The 13,760-nt window shown below is 34.3% G+C and overlaps 1 long non-coding RNA gene across 1 annotated transcript; it reads left to right on the forward strand.

Moving 5' to 3' along the window:
• The first annotated feature begins 439 nt into the window (after positions 1-439).
• LOC113361545 lies at positions 440-8,922 on the forward strand. Its single transcript, XR_003365178.1, has 2 exons — positions 440-2,582; positions 8,413-8,922. It is a non-coding gene; the product is annotated as an uncharacterized LOC113361545 (long non-coding RNA).
• The last annotated feature ends 4,838 nt before the right edge of the window (positions 8,923-13,760 follow it).

Here is a 13,760-nt window from a genome sequence, read left to right on the forward strand (position 1 = left end):
CGAAATCAGTTGTCAAGATGTATTCAAAAATCAAATCATGACTCATGAATCATGACTCATGAATCATGATCTCTAGTAGAATCTAATCTTCTCCTCCTTCTTCTTCTCATAGAATCTAATCATGACTCAGTTGTAACCCGTCAGTGTTAGCTAGGGTAAACTAGAAGGTATCATTTTCAGACGAAATAAACAAGTGAATATTTAATTGCTTTTAAAAGGTATCATTTTATCATATTTATGTCCTACTTGGGTTACTGATTTACACGATTTATGTTTAACCTAGGGTTTACTAAAATGATTTTGCATGTATTGTTTTTTTTTGCAGGATTCAGTTGATTTCTTTGATTCAGGATTCTGATTTTTTGATTCAACAACATCCATTCCAAAATTCGTTGAATCCTACAAACTGCAACTTTGATATTTGGTTTGGAAAAAAATCAGAATTAGAGGTCTCTCTCTTTTCGACGGCTCTTTTTTCGCTCTGCCCTCTCTCCTCCCTTCCCCTGATTTTCTATTCCAAAATGTCATGCGAGTAATTCTCTTTTGTGATTCTTCCCAAGCTAGGAAGGGAGTAGAATGATGGGGATGTTTCTGATACAAGCTAATTCAATAGGTCGATTGATTGATTGTAAAACTGATTGAAATTTTTTATTGCTGGTTCTACATCTCGCTTTCAGTAATTTTCATCATCCATACTTTTCATCATTTTTGATTGCATCTCATCATTTTTATCCTCATAACCATGTCTGCATACTTTTCTCCAATTATCTTTGCAATCTCATTACATTTCCAGAACTTTGTTTTTTATTTTAAATTTGTTATTTTTCTTAGCATATTTTTATCTTTCTTCCTCGATCTTTGATGCTTAGTCCAATGAATTAATCCTGTTAATATAAACGGTCGTGCAAGATCTTAAACCAACGGGAATAATTTCTAAGTTTTTGTTTCTCATCTCTAATCTCTCATCATCTGGTCTTTTCAGATTTATTCAATTAGATTCTTATTCAGCCTTTACATAATCTCTATTTCTATCTTTTTGATCTTCCTTTCTCCGGCTCATAATTCTCATCTTCCTCTCCTTTTATGTGTCATGTGATCTACTTCATTGATTTCTTGATAGCTATTCGTAATTTCTTCTCTAATTTTTCTTTAGCCTGTATCTGAATCAAAATAGGTCTTGAGAAAATTAAGCAAAAAAAAAAAAAGATTTTTAGGATTTTTTTTTTTTTACAAGACCTCTGCTTTCCTAAGTTTAACAAAATACTTGTTATTTAAATCTACCTGTTCTACTTTCCAAAATCTTGTCAACTTTCCTGCTTAGGAGGGTACTGATCTTCTTTCGCTATAACATTTTTCATAATCTAAGCCTGGTAGAAACTCACTTTTGAGAATCACAATAGAAACAAGTTCATGCCTTGTCATCTTAGTCTGATTTCGACTAATAATCTTCACCTGATTAGGATGCATAATTTTCTTTTCTCTTCATCCTTCACATAGGTAATAATGTACCCGATGTATTTGTCCTTTTCGGCATCCTTTGACTCCTGTAGAAGAAACCAAAACGTTGTCTGAAACCTGTTGATGATTACACTCCTTATTTTCCCTTCTTGCTAATTTTCTTGATGAGAGAGAGTTAAAGTACGCAAACAATAGAAAATATTTTCCGTTCTACCTCTTTTTTACACCCTAGCACATTTATAGTATGTTCATTTCCAATTTCTATGCGCCCTAAGTTTCTTAAGATTGATTTCCAATCCTCTTAATCTCTCCTCGCTTAACTGTCCAGAAATCTTCTCCAATCCGTTAGTCTGCTACCCTGCTTTGTCGTATACTTTTCTCTCCTCAAGTCTCCTATTTATTCAATTATTTTATAACCATTTGAAAATTTTGCTAGGTCTTGACCTATCATGTCTTTAACTCCTTTTCAAAATAGTTGTATCCCCCAAATTGTCGTAGTGTCTCATCTAAGTCAGTGATTGCTTCCTCACACAAAGAAAACTCGTATCTTAAATTGTTTTTTTCCTTTTTTTATAGTTGTGCTTCTCAGTCACCTATCATATGCATGGCTGAAATTTATTGGACACCTTGTTTGTCTCCCTTCTATAGTTAGGTACCTCGCTCACGGGTGTGCATTTTAGTATTCCTAATTGCATCTCATAATATTTAGAAATTGCATCTTGCATATCAGACCGATCTGATCTAACTTTCGAACCTTCTCGATCCGGCTGAGTCAACTATCAATCCGGATTCTGGTTTGCTACAACATTCAGCGTTCTCGGGTTTATTTCCAACGGATTCTCTCCCTTTCTAGAATGATGATTATCCTTCTCATCTTACGAAATTAAAAATGAATCATTTGGATTCCAATCTTCTGCAGTTCTTCCCCTTCTCTTCTAACCCTGGCTTCTGATTATCTATAATTTTGCATCATCCTCATCATCTGGTAACTATAAAGTCACTCAGTCAATATTTCAAATCAATCAATTCGGATCAAATCTTATAGAGCAAGGAAATGAATCAGAATCATAACCCCCATCTCGTTCTCAATATCTCCTTCTCCGAAGCGACGGGAAGAATTAAAGGTTTTTTTCTTCAATCTTTTAACCTAATTGCAATTTACTCAATTTATAAACTCCTGTTTTAGAATCAAGATTCCCGTTAACTTATTCATGATTTAGACTCATCAAACTTAAACAAATTAGATATATTTTCTAGGATTTCTCTCTTCTTAATTTCTTAATTTCCTAGGTGTATGATACACTATTAGCTATTGTCAATCTAGAAGTAGAACAATTGCTTTTTTTAGGGGATCATTATTTGAAAAAGATTTAGGACCCATACTCTACAACTTTAACTGTTTAGATAAATATCCTGGAAAGCATTCCTAGTCGAATACCTTCACGAACATCTTTATTAGATTTTGATATTTTGTTTCCTTTAATTGTTTTGATTCTTCTAGTTTAATTAAGATCATTGTGCGCTCAGCTGTTAATTCCTAGAATTTTTATTAGATTTCTCTTTTATTGGTTCTGATCGAATTTTTCTTAACACTTAAATTTTTGTTAGGCTCGGCTGTTAATTCTTAGAATTTTTTCCTCAGAAGCATTTTAGTGTTTTTAAGCATAGGTCTTTTGGTAAGACTCACTAAGATTCACAAACCATAATACTTGTTTGTTTACTACTTGTATGTTTACTGCTTTTAACCTTTGCATATTAAAGTATTTCACTGAGCTAGTTTTCTCAAACAATGAAAATCATAGGTTGGAATGTGCAGGGTTGTGGCAACCCTTTCACTCAGAATTACCTAAATCAAATAATCTGTGTAGATAAACCTGAGATTTTATTTCTTTCTGAAACAAAATCTCAAAAACATTTAGTTAAATCTCTAATTAAAGATTACCCCAATACTCATATAGTTGACCCAATTGGATTAACATGAGGCTTAGCTTTAGCTTGGGTTGATGGGTTCTCCTTTGAAATTGTCCAACGGAACATTAATATGATTAATGTGCTAGTTCAAACCAATTCTGAGTCCAAAAAATGGCTTATAACTTGCTTCTAGGGTAGTCCTTACCTATCTAACAGAAACATTGCTTGGGATTTCCTAACTGAAATCTCTGAAAAAATAGATAAACAATCTTTGCCTTGGATTCTCTTAGGAGATTTGAATATGATATTTAGCCAGGAAGAAAAATTAGGGGGGTTACCTTCTAAAAAATCTGACTGTGAACATTACCATAACATTCTAAGTAACACAGGGATATTAGATATAGGTTTTAAAGGTTATGAATTCACTTGGAACAATCATAGGGAAGGTTCAACTAACATCCAATAAAGATTAGACAGAGTTGTTGTAAATGCTGAGTGGAATATTCAATTTCCCAAAGTTGAGTTCTCTCACTTTGTGGCTGCAGGTTCAGATTACAGTCCCATAGCATTAAGCTTAGATACAAGTTATATCAAACTAGAATATACCTTTAAATTCTATGATACTTGGCAAAAAAAAAGCTCTTGTGTCCAAACTATTAAAGATACATGGTTCCGTGGCATTAGGGATAACCCAACAAATTCCTTGATCCTCAACCTCCAATCTCTCCAAATTAACTTAGCTCACTGGAAGAAAAACATCTTTTGTTTACCTTCAAAACAAATAAAGAAAATCATGTCACAAATAGAAAACCCGAACAACTCTAGCTATGTTTACAAGAAAGAGGAAAAGATTAAAGAAAATTATCTCAATTAGAACATCTCTATGATACCTAAGAAGCAATAGCAAAACAACAGTCTAGAGACAATTTGGTTCAACTAGCGGAAAAAATACAAAAAATTTTCATACAAAAACCTTAAAGAGAAGGAAACGGAACAATATAGAATGTCTAAAAATGTCCAATAATGATATTACCTTCAAGAGAACTAAAATGCAAGAAACACTCACATATTTTTTTTTCTAAACCTCTTCTTTGACCCTCCTCTTTCTGTCTCTTCCAACCCTGACCTTTTTAATGGTATACAACCTAGTATATCTTTGGAAGGAAATGTTATCCTAAATTCTATACCCACTGCTGAGAAAATTTGGTTAGTTATGAAAAAACTAAAACCTAACAAATCTCCAGGACCAGATGGCTTCCCAGCTAGTTTATTCAAACTCAACTGGGAAACGGTAGGTGAACAAGTGGTAGCTACCATACAACTATTTTTTAAAACAGGAGAACTACACCCAAAACTCAACAAAACTTTCCTCTTTCTTATTCCTAAATGCAGGCACCCTAAAAATCCTAGTAACTTCAGACCAATTGGACTATGTAATACCATTTACAAGATTATAGCAAAAATACTAGCCAACAGAATGAAACCATTCTTAAGCTCTTTTATCTCCCCTTTTCATACAGCTTTCCTATCCAAAACGCAAATCTCTGATAATGTAGTTATAGCTCAGGAAATTATCAATTCTTTTAAGAAAAAGAAAGTAAAACATGCTGGAATAGGACTAAAAATCGACATGTCTAAAGCTTTTGATAGAGTCAACTGGGAATTCCTTATCACTGCATTGAAAGCTTTTGGTTTTGACAAAAAATTTTGTAACCTCATCTATCAATGCATCTCTACTTCTTTTATAGATTTTTTTCTTAATGGTAGTCCAGGGAGCTATCTCAAACCAACTAGAGGTCTTAGGCAAGGGGATCCTCTATCCCCTTATCTTTTCATTATCAGCATGGAAATTTTCTCCAGAATGCTTCTTTCCTGTGAAGAAGAGCAGCTTATTCATGGCATTAAGATGACTCCAAAAAATAGTCTGATCACCCACTTATTCTTTGTTGATGATTGTTTAGTTTTCATTAGGGCAGACCTTAGAGAATGTCATAATTTACTCCAACTTATAGAAAATTTTTGCAAATCATCAAGACAGTTAATTTTGATAAACCTGGAGTTTTTTTAGTAAAAAAGTCCAACCTAAACATCAGAGAATGATCTGTAAACTTCTTAAAATAAAAAAAAAATGATCTAAAGGATTCATATTTAGGAACTCTACTTTTTATAGATAAAGCAAAAATAAAACTCTTTGAAGGTATAATAGAAAAGATGGAACAAAAAGTGCAAGGTTAGATAGGTAAGGTTCTAGCTCAAGCTAGTAAAATGGTCCTTAATAAAGCAACCCTGACAGGTATGGCTAGTTACCAAATGAGCTGTTTTATTCTCCCAAAAAAAACACTCATAAAATAGATGCTTTACAAAGAGACATCTGGTGGGGGAAAGAAACCAACTATAAAGGCTACTACCCTAAATCTTACTCTTGTTTATGTAAACCTATTAGCAAAGGTGGTCTAGGATTTAGAAATGCTCATAAATTTAACTTAGCCTTAATAGCCTAGCTTGCTTGGAGACTCTTAACTGAACCTAAGGCTCTTTGCGTGACTCAGCTAAAACCCAAATATTTCAGGAAATCCTCTGCTTTTAAAGCTAAAATATCTTCAACTAGTTCTTTGATTTGGAAATGCATTAGTAAAGGAATCAAGTTAGTAAAACAAAATAACATATGGGAAGTAGGTGATGGCATTAGCATTAACATTTGGGAAGATAATTGGATCCCTAAACTAGAGGAAAATCTTAGTACATACAAAACTGTGAACAACACCAATTTAACACTTGTAAGAAATCTTATAGATCCCATTACCAATAAGTGGAATTCTAATTTAGTTTTTGAAATGTTTTCAGAACAGATTGCTAAACAGATTTGTAACATAAGAATAACATCAACTAAACCAGATACTCTTAGATGGCTCCTAACTAACTCAGGAAAATTTACAGTCAAATCCATGTACAACAATCTTAATGAAAGAACCGTGCATAACTATAACCTATGACAGTCTGACAACTTCTGGAAGCGATTATGGAAAATAGATGCGTCTCAAAGAATAAAGATCTTCACATGGAAGTGTTTACAAAATTTTGTGTCTACAAACCTCAAATTATCCAGATTTATGGAGGATATAACACCTAACTGCACCTTTGAATGTATGGAACATGAATCCATAGAGCACCTTTTTTTTCATTGTCATTATGCCAAGTCTGTATGGGAAACAGAGCCATTCCATGTAGAACTGAATTTCGATACAACTACCACTTTTTTAGAGGTCTGTAAAGACTGGATAGGAAAAGAAAACACAATCATCCCCATAAAAATAATCATAACAAAAAATTGGTTTATATGCAAGGAAAGATGCAATAGATCCTTTGAAAAACAACAGAAAACATATAGTCAATTATCTCTAGAAATACAAAGAAATTTAGAGTATTGGTACAAGGACAAATTCTCGACTAAACATGTCAAAACTAGAACAGTAGAAACCAAGTTGGAAAGCTCCTAAATCTTCACAAAAGAAGCTCAATTTAGATGCAGCCTGGACCTTTATGTATGTACCAGCAGGTTTTTCTTTAATCTTTAGAAATGATGCAGGGAACTTCGAGCAAGGCAGAGCAGGACCTATCACAGCTTCATCTCCAGAAGAAGTAGAAGCTTTAGGGCTTTTGCAGACAGCAACATGCGCGACGGAGGAAGGCTTGTCAAATTTTAGCGTAGAAGGGGATTGTAAGAACCTTGTTGACTACCTTAATGGAGAAGAGTCTCAAATAAATTGGCAGAACCAGACAATAATGGATGAACTAAAGAGAGTTTTTAACCTTTGCCAAAAAAAAATTAGGTCTTTTTTATATTCCTAGATTAGCAAATGATGTAGCTGATATCCTTGCTAAGTAGGCTAAATCTTTCTCAACTTCTATTAATTGGAAGAATGAACCTCCATCTTGTATTGTGCATGCTTTATAAGTAGATAAATATAATGCTTGGGTTGGAGTTCATAGCCCAACATTAGATGACTCTACTATTATTGATGGTTACTAACTGTCTAAGTTAGTCTGTTTTAACATATTCCAATTTACAAAAAAAAAAAAAAAAAAAGCTATGAAGGAATCGGGATCAACATCAGTAAGATATTTTTCCTTAACAATTCGAAAATTTGGGTGTTTTCTTGAACTTTGATTTTATTGATGTAGCTTGTAGTGATGTATATGTGGTATAAGTAATTGGATGATCTTTATAGTGAATGTAAACAAAAGAGAAAAAAGACAATTGAGAAATACAATGAAGTATTATGCCTCTTATGTTCATTTCTCAGTAAAATTCTATGTCTTCATTTTTATCCGTTATTTTGTGTGCTTTGTTGTCTCTGTATTTAGAAAATATTTGATATATGAAATTGAGAAGGGGAATTCTTTGAATTGGTGAATGTGACTGAAAATGTATGACAAAACTGTTTACGGGTGTCGGAATTATAAAATTCTTGGCGAAACAGTTTCCGCCAAGTATGAGAACTTTGGTTGGTTCTTTATTCTTTTTTAGTTTAGCTTTTGCAAGTAACGTGAATTCTTTCCTCATGAGTCTGATTCACAGAATAAGTCATTCTGCATCATGTGATTAGGATGGAAGTAATCCTGGATGGTTAGGTGGTACTGACCTGAATAAGAATAAGTTAGATTACTACTAGTCTACTACGTACTTTATTGTTGCGGGAATTTATGTATTAAGTTTGTTGCATTACATTTTTCTAGCTAGTCGTTATGTTGATACAAGTAAGAAGGATGAAGAAGGAGATAGAGACGTAGAATTGAATTCCTAGGAAGTTTCATTAACTTGTGTTCTTTGGTTTTGGTTAAAACTACAAAAAGTTTGTTCCTTTCTTGTTTTTATATATGATGAGTTATTGATTGTTAGTCTACAGGTTTTTTACAATGCTTGATATGCTTTTTGCAGAGTTAATACGAGTACTTAAAATTGTTAACTCATGCTTTTTAAATGCACTTTGATATGTTTTTTACATGTTATCTGATTTGAATTTCTGCCTTGTTTATATTCAGGCTTCCGTTAACTCAAATGCAATGTTTCCGTCTTCACCAGCTGCCAATGTTTCTGAAGCTGGCACGGCCACTGCACCAGCTCCTAAGAAGCGTAAACAAACTTCATGGGTATGGGAACACCTTGAAAAAGACCCTCAACCTTCAATATTGGCACCGTGTAAGATGTGTAAACTGAGACTTAAAGCTGGCATGAAAAAGAATGTGACTAGATCCTTGATTACCCATTTGAAGAAATGTAAACTTGAGAGGAGATTCAAGGTACCATCTCGTGTCACTATACGACGAGATGTTATAGAATTGTTTGCATATGAGAAAAAGAGATTGAAAAACAAATCTGGAGGTGCAAATGCAGAAATTGAATCTCGAGTTTAATTTGGATTTTGAATTTGTAATATTTATGTTTTGTATTTTGTCTTAATCACATATAAAATATGTGAACTTAGAATGTTTATGAATTTAGAATGTGTATGGAATGTGAATGTCTGCAGACTGTAAGTGGATTAAAAATTTTGAACTATCGGTTTATTTTTGAAATTTTTGAACTGTCAGTTTCAGGAATATGGCATAATTGTCGGTTAACAACCACGGGGACAAACCAAAACTGGAAAGAACCATTCAGAAACCGAACTGATAGATAATAGTTTGGTGGTGGTAAGACTTTTGGAAACCGATAGTAATGGTTTCGGTTTTGAATTGGCTGGAAACCGAACAGAAACTAATTATGATGTTTCAGCCCTACTTAGGACACAAGTATTGGTTTCCTAAACCAAATAGATTTAATCCAATCCTCGACCAACGTACCAACACTAACAACATTAACGATATCCGTCAACGATATCAATAAGATTCGATTAAATCGGAAGAAGGATGGTTTTTCTCGGAATGGTTGTTTCAGAGAATGGTTGTTTTTGATGATTTTGTTGGAGAAAAAGAAGGAGTGAGAGAGAGGAGAGAGAAGAGAAATTTAGTAACGTATATTAACTTTCAAAATATTTATGTTAGTTTATAGTAACGGACCACTAACTCTTAGTGCTACTGCCTAGAGAAGTGAATGGATAGATAGAAAGTGGAAAGGGCGAGTCTTATTATTTCTTCTTTAGTTTTGTTGCACAGTTACATTGAAATGAAGTAAGCAACTCAATATTTATAGTCAGGGAAAAAGAGAGTCGGCAGAAAGGTTCTCAAATTCTTAAAGGATAAGTTATACTAGCTGGATCCTTATCTAGTCTAGTGAATGGAGGTGGGGAATCAACCAGAGTTCTCCTGATTCTTCTTAAGGCGTAAAAATGGTTGTCCATCCCCACAAGGCACCTTCACACAACACCCCCTTGGATCACCATTTTTAAATGTTTTCTTGACAAGTTTTGCTGGTAAAACCTGATAGGACAAAACCTGAACAAAATTTTGTTATCTCGTCAAAACCTTGTCAGAAAAATCCAATTGGGAAAAAAACTGATCGAAGGAGAAAGAGTACAACATCGGTAGCTTTAAAGTGATGATAGTAGTCACACATTCTCTCCCGTCGCCGAAACTGTGTCAGGAAAACCATTTAGGAAAAACCTGAACTTGGAGTGAGATTAGTCAGCACCATGACTTCCGTCAAAATTGCATCAGGAAAAACCACTTGGGAGAAAACCTGAGTGCCAGGAAATACTTCCTCCGACAAATTGCGTTAGGAAAACCACTTGGGACAAAACCTACACGCATGCGTCAGGAAAACTACTTGGGATAAAACCTGAAAGCCAAAAATTCAGAATAATGTCGACGTCGATGTAAATGTTGCCTCATTAAAAACCTCGTCTGGAAAACCCCGAGGGACAAAAACCAGACCAGAGGAAAAGAGTACAACAGACTTCGTCCGATAACAGTGTTGGACACGCATATGCTGCCTCGTTAGAACCTTGACAAGGAAAACCCAACGGGACAAAACCTTGGCGAAGGAAAAAAAGAGTACATCGCGTTTAAGTCCAACCAGTGATTCTACGAGTTTACTCCCCCTGAAGCATGACTTCTTAAAGCGATTGGTGGTGCAAATATTATATAGCCTTCAGAAAACTACTTTACCATTAGCAATGTACACCTCGCATTTAAATCCTCCATCATTGCACACCAAATTCAGTTTTCCTCTTTAACTTCAGGCATAATAATGAAAGGCCTTTTGTAAACTCATAAATACCGTAGAATCAATTTCAGCCTCTTAAAGTGTAACCTGCAAAACAAAAGTTAGAAAAACAGGATAATGCATGCATTAAATCCATAAATGGTACTTCTGGACCATAAAGTATTATTTCTACGTACGTAACAGATGGATCACTTTTCCACTCTAGGATCCAAACTAATTGTGCTAATTTAGAAGCACGATAAGTATTACGAGTATATCAAAACTAGATACTCTTGTATATACATACAAGTTTTATTACTTTTTATCACAATAATCTGAATCGTATGGAAGCGAAACTAGATATTGTGCTAATTTAGAGAAGATAGTACTTAGACGGTAGAATCGGTCAATATCAGAACACACAACTACAGAGAAAATAGTTGGGTCTGGCTTCACAATCCCAATGAAGTCTTCAAGTCGTTAACCTATAGGGCCTCGTGAGAAACCTAAGGTTAAAGGAGAATCGACTCTAGCTATCCAACTAGTAACACACAGTAGTGTGGGGTTTAGGTTTTCCAGTTGCTAGAGTTCTCCTTTATATAGTTTTCAAATAAGGGTTTGCAATCTAAGTTACCTTGGTAACAAAGCGTTCAATATTCACCGTTAGATGAAAAACCTGATTCAACCAAGCTAATATCTTTCAACTGTTAGATCGAACTTAGCTTGTTAAACACAAATGAAATGTACCCTCATTTAGGTTTATGTAACCGTACCTAAACGTGTACACCATGTTGGCTCAATAATAGTTAACCGAAGTTAGCCGTATGAACACTCTCATATCAACCTTATTCATCATAACCATAACTAATTCAAATGACTCATATGAAACTAGTTAAAGAGTTTTTCAATTGCTATATTCTCATAAAAGTATACAAGAACACAATTGAAGTAAAATCAGTTTGATTCACTCGAATCAATTCGTGAACATTATAGCCACGGTTTGCAAAGATTGCATTCCTTATAATATAAATGTTTAAGTTCATGTACAACCGATTTTAGAACTTTAAACTTCAAGTATGCAAACGGGTATGCATACTTGAAATACCTGGAACAAGATTGGGTTTTGCCAGTACTCAAACGGGTACGCGTACTTCCAATCCTAGCAGAAATATTCGGACATGAACCTTACGCCAGTACGTGAACGGGTACACACACTTAGGTTCCCGGATTTCTCAAGCCAACAGCTACGCATATGGGTACGCATACTATGGTCCCCGTACATGGATTACATATGTGCAAGAGTACACAACATGTCATATCCAATAATGGTTAAGTGTTCTAAACTCTTATTTCAATATTAAAACTTTCTTAGAGGATGACAATAGCCGTTTTCACACACTATTAGCATCAAAGCAATTTTCAAGGTATTGAAATAATCATAACGAAACATTCCAAGTCTACACCAAATGATTGTATCACACAAACCATGTAAGATGTTACTCGTAAATTTTCACATGATCATCTTTTGACTTGCGTCAAGAATATAAGATGAACTTGGTCGAAGCGAAAGCTTGCCAACACATATTCCAAGAAATATGTAAGCGAGTTAAACTCAGCTCGAAATCTCAAATGTGTATAATAGAAAACTATATCGTAACACGACTTATGTCTCAATATAGGAGATAGAGTAGAAATAGATTCAGTCTCCACATACCTTTTGTTGATGAAGTTCCACAAGCTCTCCTTAGTAGTTCTTCTTCTTCTTCGAATGATGAACGACGTGAAGTCTAAGGCTCAACTATACAATTTATGTCCTAGTCCGAGACATCTATAAGTAGACTAGAAATCAAGACTTATAGTTTTGATCACTAACATTGACAAACATGCTTGAGATAGAAACGCATGCGAGTTCGATCGAGCAGTTCTCTAACAAGTTCTGTACCTGAAAAATCATGTGTTCGTGATGTACGAACAATGCTTACTTCCAACTCATGTAAAATTGATAAAAATATTTCTGGTGAGTTTGGCGTAGAATCTGATTGTCGGAAAAAGTCATTCCTTGGTCATAAGAAAAAAAATTCAAAAAATTATATTAACCTGAGTATCATCATTACTATGATTATACTTCTGATACATTTCACAAATAGCAACCGGTAAAGTTGCATGAGAATCTCTCTGCATATCTTGCCACTTGGTAACAAGCTTGGCTTTACCCTATTTGTATATAACTTGAGATGGGGCAGGTAACGGTTTGATTATTTTTGTGCGTGTTTGGGTTAATTTAATTTTAATCTTTTTTTCTTTGAGAAAAATTCCTTGCTATTTTTTTTTCTCTCTTTCTACCCAAGGTTTTTAAATAGGTATAGTTTTTCTACTATCCCTTTACTGCACGATACAGATCATGTTAGTGTGCGAACCTTGGTTGCTGAACGCCTTAAGAAATCCTACTTTCCTTTTGTGGGTCGCGGTTCATGAATGGGTCTAAGCCCATCTTTGGGCTTATAAGGAGCATGGTACATGTACCTTTCTTCTTCATTCTCTTGTCCGTATGTGAACTTTTCTAGGGTTCATGTATCATCTCCATTAGAATTCATCTTTGGAGACTCAAAAGTGACTTAAGGGTCTATTCTTTTTCAAGGATCAAATCAAGTAAGTTCTTCCTTATTCTTGTACTTTCAATTTCTAGGTCTCATGGGAAATTTCAAAGGTTCAAAGAAGGCTTCAAAAACTTTGGATTTTCCATCCTCTAGCATGACTATACCTCAAAATCAAGTTCTATTAAAATTAGATTTGTCAATGATTCTAGTAGTAAGATCTTTGAAAGGATTTCTTCTAGTGGTTTTATTCTATAAAAGAAATTGAATTTGGTTAGTAGTCATAAAGAAGATTTGGTTTGCTTTGAAAATTTTAATCTTGGAAACATCTTTAATGGTCTTGGTGAAGATTTTGATACTCTTACAAGAATCTTCTATGCTAACATCCATGATGTTGATCCTGAGGACATGGAATTCAAGACCATGATAAATAGAGAAAGGATTCTTGTTAATATATAATTGATTTCAAAGATTACTAAAATCCCTTTGGGAAATTTTCGCCTTCCAAGGCCAAGTGGAGAAAGACCATCCTATGAAACCATTTCTAATGGTCTTTGTGGTAAGAGTGTTGATTGAATTGAAGGAAAATGTCCTACCAATTATATTGCTTCGCCTTGATGTCGTTTGGGAAACTTGGTATATCTAATCTTTGT

Source organism: Papaver somniferum, chromosome 3 (genome assembly GCF_003573695.1).
Source record: "Papaver somniferum cultivar HN1 chromosome 3, ASM357369v1, whole genome shotgun sequence".
NCBI lineage: Eukaryota > Viridiplantae > Streptophyta > Magnoliopsida > Ranunculales > Papaveraceae > Papaver > Papaver somniferum.